This window comes from Perissodus microlepis, chromosome 15 (genome assembly GCF_051167445.1).
Source record: "Perissodus microlepis isolate ML-2025 ecotype Zambia chromosome 15, ASM5116744v1, whole genome shotgun sequence".
NCBI lineage: Eukaryota > Metazoa > Chordata > Actinopteri > Cichliformes > Cichlidae > Perissodus > Perissodus microlepis.
In genome coordinates, this window is record NC_140475.1 from 33,368,286 (window position 1) to 33,375,709 (window position 7,424).

The window sequence follows — 7,424 nt, forward strand, 5'->3', positions numbered from 1 at the left end:
ATCATGTCTCACTCCATCCACCACAAACTGTCCAGGGGTTGGCAGATGCTTTAGTCCGGGTCTTGGAGGAGATCCTTCAGGAGACCGTCCGCCACCTCATCCCGAGCATGCCCAGGCATTGTAGGGAAGTCATACAGGCATCTGGAGGCCACACACATTCAACTACACACTTTCATGCCATTCAACTACCTAAAAAACAAAGTATTTAATAAGAATAATTCATTCATTCACATCTGGGATGTCCTTTTTTTTGGGGGGGGGGGGGGATTAGCAGTGTATGTGTAGTCATTAAAATATCCTTAAGTGTGAACATTTTTTTTTTTCAGCATTTGACATTACTGCAATGCTTACAAAAAACTACTTCACTTAAATAGAACTGCAAAGCTAAATTAAGTCTATCAAAATGTGTTTCAGTTTGTTTAGGGGTCTGGCACAAATCCTGCCTTGCAAAATTGGCAAATCAGAATTGTCACCAGTCAACACAGGTGTGTATCCCATTCATATTTGGCTTGACTTTTTTTCAGTTTATTTTTTACCCGTCTAAAGTATTGATCAATTAAAATAACTTTTATTCTTACATTCCAGAAAGAAGAAATTTCTGAATATTCAGGGGAGGATGGATTGCCACATTCAGTTCTGGATCAAATATCAAGCGATGATGATGGCAACCACAGCATATCAGAAGAAGAATATGTGCCAGATTCAGAGTCACATGATGAAGATTCAGATGAAGACATCTCATTATTGCCAAGCACATCAAAAGGTCTGCTATGCCAAGATGACATCTCCAAAGTGCATGAACAATCAGATTCAACGAATTTAATCCACAACTTGACAAAGGACAAGCCAGAAGATAAAAGTGAGCTTTGCGAAACTGAATCAGAAAAAATGACTTTAAGTAAAAGAAATTACTGCTATTTTTGTGGCAAACCACAAGCTAAAATTTCCCGCCACCTGAAAACGCACAAAACGGCTCCTGATGTTGTGCATGCATTTTCCCTGCCTAGAGACTCAAACGAGCATAAAAGCCTGTTAGAGAAATTGAGAAATAAGGGAAATTTTAAGCATAATGCTGCAGTTTTGCATGGTGGAGTGGGACCACTCAAAGTGAAGAGAAGACCCAAGATTAAAGCAGTAGAGGGAAAGTTTGCTCATTGCTTTTATTGTCAAGGGATGTATGTTCGCAAGGATCTTTGGAGACATGTCCTCAGATGTTCTAACAAACCAAAAGATGACACGGATAAAGAACCTGGAAGAACCAAAGTACTCGGCCTGGCTTTAACTCTGGAGTCTCAGTGTTATCCGCAGGTGTCAAGTGGAGTGTGGAAGGTTCTTGCTGTTATGAAACAAGATGAGATTGCCTCAGCTGTGCGAAATGACTTTACTGTTATTCAGTTTGCCCAGTCCCTCTACAATAAACATGGACAAGACCCTACAAAGTATGATTATATACGACAGAAGCTTCGTGAAGCGGGACGTTTGTTGTTGTGTCTGCGTACAGAATTCTCAGTGCATAACATGGAAGAAGCTATTAAGCCTGCTAACTTCCAGAGAGTTGTGCAAGCAGTAAAGAAAGTTTCAGGTTTTGATGAAGAGACACTGTCATACAAAACTCCAAGCCTTGTGCTGAAACTGGGACATACACTGCATAAAATGTCTGACATTATCCATTGTCGTGCCCTCATGACAGAGGATGAAGCCCTAATCAAGTCCACTGATGCGTTCAAGAAGTTGTATGTCTCCAAATGGTCCGAGATGGTGTCTCACCGTGCCTTGAACACATTGAGTGAGGCAAAGTTTAACAAGCCATCAACATTGCCCTTTACAGAAGATGTTCGGATTCTCCATCACTACCTTCAAAAATCTGCAGAAAGTGCCTTTTGCAGCTTGGAGAACCAAGCCACAGCTCAGAATTATGCCCAACTTGCACAAGTTACACTCTCACAAATCATTGTGTTCAATCGAAGACGTTCTGGAGAGGTTTCAAAGATGCGCCTCAAAAGTTTTCTTGAAAGAGACAAAACGGCACTCCACACAGATGTTGCCATGGGGCTCTCAGAAATGGAACAGAGATTCTGTAACTATTTCTGTAGAATAGAAATAATGGGAAAAAGGGACAGAAATGTTCCAGTTCTTCTAACACCAAGCATGCTGGATGCTCTGTCACTACTGGTTAGTAGGAGGCCTGACTGTGGTATTTGTGCCACTAATATCTACCTCTTTGCAAGACCCCGATCAATGAGTCATTACAGAGGAATGGACTCCTTGCGTGTTCATGCACACCAGTGTGGAGCAAAGCAGCCTGAGTATCTAAGATCGACACAGCTCAGAAAACATGTTGCCACACTCTCACAAGTCCGTTCACCGCGAATTCTACAGATTACCAGTTCCCACAACACAGCTGGCCAAGATTTCCAAACTGCTTTTAACACTGGAAAAAGGACATCTTTCCCAGATCCAGGGGAAATCACTGGATGAGATTGAAATTGAAGGTTTGTATTGAAAGGAGCAAATATTAGGGCAGTAGTTGAATATTATGCTTTATCAACAGAATTAAAACCTAAAAGCACAGACCATTCTGTTAAATGTCCATGATTTGAGGTTCTTGAAGTCTATTGTTTCATCACTTTGCAACATTTGGCAAACTGCAGAGTGGTGGCCTTAAATTTGTTCTGTATTTTGTCATATCTCGTTGTTAATGTGAGGTTTTTGGGGGGTTTGTGTTTGTGTTTGTGTTTTTTTTGTTTTTGTTTTTTTTCCCCACAATTTCTCAGATGAAATTGCATTAAGTGATGCTGAAACAAAGGACAGTGAGAGTGAATCAGATGATGATGACACAGCACTCACAATGTCGGCGTGTGGCACCAGTGAGCCTGTACATGCAGTAGCTGATTCCACAAACACAGCGCAGCTCCAAGACACTGTAGATTGTGGTAAGTTACCACTAGCTTGGTTTCTGTGAATAAAATGTTTGTTACAAATATTAAAACTTAATCAAATTGTGTAATCAGCAGATGAAGGACCACTCACAATGCCTGCAGCAAGTGAGACTGCTGCTCCCTCTGAAGGTAAGGGGTGCAGTTGGTTCTCTAAGCTTATGGACACGTTCTTTGTAATTTCGTTGCAATTCTGTCTCTGTACACCACCACAATGGATTTTAAAGTCAAACAATATCCATATGTGTTAAAGTAGACTTCCTGCTTTAATTCTAGGGATTTGACGGAATCATCACATCACAGCCATTATGCGTAGTCTATTATTCTCAGAAGCTCAAGGGTAATTGTATAGCTGACAAACAATTTAATGACTGGGTGAGGCCTGTCTACAGACTACTTCATGTGACATACTATGGTGCTTGCATGATGCATTCTCATTATCCAGGTAAGTAAGTAAAAAGGTTGATTCTGAACGTAGTTTTTTCAGTGGGAGAAATGTTTTGTCACTTAGATGTTTGTGCTTTAAGGTTCTTGAAGTCTATTGTTTCATCACTTTGCAACATATGGCAAACTGCAGAGTGGTGGCAAAAAGTCACTTGGATGAGTGACAAAATGTTTCTCCCACTGAAAACGCTAAGTCCAGATTAACAGAATCAATGTTTTGGGATTTACTTACCTGGATGATTGAGCATGCATCAAGAGACTTTTATTCAACTTTTTATTCAGTCTTTTATTCACAGTGGAACACTAAATGTTGTCTCATTTTAGAAATTTGATAAATTTTCAAAGAGAATTTTAGCTCGTTTTGATATTGATGGTAGCAACACATTTCAGAAGTTAGGACAGGGTAGCATCCATTCTTTTAACAAGCAAATGTTTTTTGTTTTTTTTGTTTGGTTTTTTGTTTGTTTTAACTACTACTACTTTATATATCTTCCAGATAAAAATGCTGCTCAATCCCACAATTCCCGAAGAGCTCCCAAAAACATGTGGTCCAAGGCTGAGGTTGCTGCAGTGATGAGGCATTTTAAAGACCACATAAACGAAGGGAAACTGGCCACCAAAAATGAATGCAGTCATTGCAAATTGGTAGAAGATCCAGTGTTGGCAGGAAGAACAGTTCAAAACATAAGAGATTTTGTAAGAAACAGAGGATTAACTGCAAAAAGGCAGACAAAAATGAACTAAAATAACTGTTTAGCCAGATGTGGTTTTACATCTTGGTCAGATTGCCGAATTGTTGTTAAAACTGACTTATTGTGCAGCAGGCTGCCTCACTGATGTTCTGTTTAAAGAAAAAAAAAGTTCTTGTTAATTACAGAAGTAGTTTGTATTTCATAATTTTTACATTTAATTTATTTAGGTTTTTTTTTTTTGACAGGTTCTTATTTTAATATTTTTTGACAGGTTATATTTAAAATAAAAAATTATAAATGCATATTTTCTCCCCTTAATATTTACCTTTAAACTATTAAAATTCATTTTAAATGTTTTTAATTTTTCTGTTTTCTATATTTTTATATTTCTGTGGGAAGCGTGGGCATTTTTGTCCATAGATTTCTTTTTTTATTTATGGTTAAAATTAATGTTCAGATCCAAGAACGCTAATAAAATGATGTTCCAGTAATCCTGTGTCCTGTCAGATGTGTATTCATGGTAATGATGAGCTATTTAAAAATTACATCATTGTCCCTTTAAAGACCCAATATTGTTTTTTTTGGACCTCATAAAACACATCGTTGTCAAGTGGACAATGTCTCCAGAAAACACAATAGAGTCTAGTTGGTGTGTATCAGTGTATCTAGACTTCTATAGGGAGTGTATGAGGCCTGAAGTGACCCAAATTTTTTTCAGATTTTTTCGAACACTTTAACCTCGCTCCCTTGACTCTAAGTCCTTTGAAAACGGTAGTCCACTTAAACCACCACCGGGCGGATTGACGTAGTATAGTCCCTCCATACCACATAGACCCGTATGTGTGTGTGTGTGTGTGTGTGTGTGTGTGTGTGTGTGTGTCGTTGTCTTAACTCTTCCAGTTCCTCTTTCCTTAAAATTGCTAAATTGCTATCTATGAAAATCATTAGGTCAGAGTTGACTGAGTGGAACACTTAAAAGAAGAGGAAGTAGCTGCAAAATGTGTTTTGAAAGTTCAACATTTATCAACAGCCCAGTGAACAAATAGATATATAGAGTATTTTAAGACTTTGGGATGGGCTATTTTTCAGGACAGCCATCATAGAAAAAATGATGTATCTTCATGTATGTGGGCGTGTGTCTGTGTGTGTGTCTGTGTGTATGTGGGAGGGAGGGGACTTAATGAAACACAATGATTCTCTGAGTGAAGACTGACAGAGTGCAGAGAAATTACTCCTTCTAACATGACAAAACCCTTTAGCAGCACTTGGCTCTGCAAAAGTTAATGTGATTTTTCTTTTTAAAAAAAAGCCAGTCTGAGTTAACTTGAGCAAATATAATGACAATGTTGTCATTTATTAGGGGAGAAAAAACAATTTGACCTATCTGTCAAGTCATAAAGAATATGACCAGACAGTATTTGTTGTGACCCCATATGGAGCAGTAACTACAATAACTAACTCATGATACATCCCGCACATCAGGTTGGATTCGGATTTTTGGATTTGGATTTCAGTTTGCTTCAGGTCTTTCGACCGGATCTCTGCTTTTTTTTGTCAATTCTTTTTTGCAGGGACTTTTGTAATGGTGGTTGAGGTCTTTCTGGATGACCCACTGCTAATATTTTCTTTCCTACAATAAGCTGTAAATTTAAAATAAATTCCATTGATAATGAGAAGATGCCAGATGCAAGCCAAAATAGCAAAGCCATGCTTCATTGCTATTTGTACGGTGGACTGTATTTATTTATTTTTATAAAATATGATGTTACTTGTTGACTCTGACCTGTTATTTTTGTTTTATAAGTGTTCATGGTGTGTGTTCTTGACCATGTCTCCTTGGAAAAAGATATTTTAACGTCACAGGACCAAAAAGGTTAAATAAAAGCCAAACAAACAAAAACTTATGGGATGTAATTCTGATACAGAAATGCAGTGTAGTAAAAACAAACTGCATGTCATCACATACATGCAATGGCTTAACACAGACAGAAATTCCAGCTTGCTCAAAATGGACAGAGGTTCAGCTGCAGTCTTTTCTTTTGAAGGTTATTTGCTGAAGATGTCAAAGGAAATCAGACATTTTCCACATCTTCCTGCCCTCTATAGCCGTTTCTGGTACCCTTCTCTCGCTGCTTCACCCAACCTCCAACCCCATGGAGCAGAAAGGAGGTTTGTTGATGGATGTGGAAGGCTGCTTCAGTCCCACAGCAATTAACTCCTCTCCTGCAAGCAGCAGCCTGTCACGTTGATGGAATCTCCCCACCACTGCTGCCTGTCACACAATCCAGGAGGGGCTGCAGACAAATGCTTCATCTATGTGTTTGTTTTACTGTTTTGCCTGTGGTCGAGAACTATCGCAAGCAAAAAAAGCTGTTGGGAGCATCGCAAGCCATCAAGTGTTCAAGTGTCAATTTCTATAGTCAGTGGCTGATTACAGAGAGTTAAAGTGCACCATGGATAAAGATCAAAGTCATGTCCTCGTCAATGCACTGTTTTTGCTGCACTCACAGTTGTTCATGATTTGATTTCTTTCTTAATTTTAAGTCATTTTTCAATCTGAAACTATCGTGTTTTGAATTATGTTTAGGACTACCCCAGGCTTTACTTTGGAATCATTCATGCATATCAAGGCCCACACCTACCAGATGCTCTGCTACGAGCTACAAGTTTTGGAGATGTCCATGCTCTCCCTGGAGCTGCCCATCAACAGCAGGTTTTCCTACCTTTCCTAATGATAACTATTTAGCATGTGAATCAGGACAATTAACCCTTTAAGACCTACCATAGAACCAAGTCCACCAGAGCTTATATTATATTTTTACATGCTGTAGTGCCATTTCTGGGAGCATTTCAAGTTGATATACATCAATACAACTATTATAGCCCAAATTTTAATAATATGTATCCATTAAGTGCATAGTAATTACATAAATTGCAAAAAAGTGCAATAAACTACAAAAAATTTGAAAATCGTTTTTGTTTTTTTAACATATATTTCTAGTTAGAGAAATTTAAGAGGCTTATCCCTCAAAACTGTAAATACAAAAAAGTTGCACAAAATAGTTTCCCACCACAGGAAATTTATTTTAAGTGTCTTCATAGTTTTATTTTTGAAATACACCAATTGTTATATACTGCAGGAAAAACGAAAATAAATATTATAATGCAAATTTGCAAAAAAACAGCATATGCATAAAAAAATAAACTATTTCCAGCAGTGCAATATGAGTCCTAAGCATCCCAGAAATGACACAGAAAGTCACAAAGTCAAACATAACTTTTAAAAACACAAGTATAGGCTCATAAGGCCCTGATGGTAAAAAACTACATTTTCGCAACATGACGTCACTTT

General features: G+C 38.1%; 1 pseudogene; it reads left to right on the forward strand.

The window, feature by feature from the left end:
- The first annotated feature begins 1,924 nt into the window (after positions 1-1,924).
- Positions 1,925-6,321, forward strand: LOC146372525 (uncharacterized; annotated as a pseudogene).
- The last annotated feature ends 1,103 nt before the right edge of the window (positions 6,322-7,424 follow it).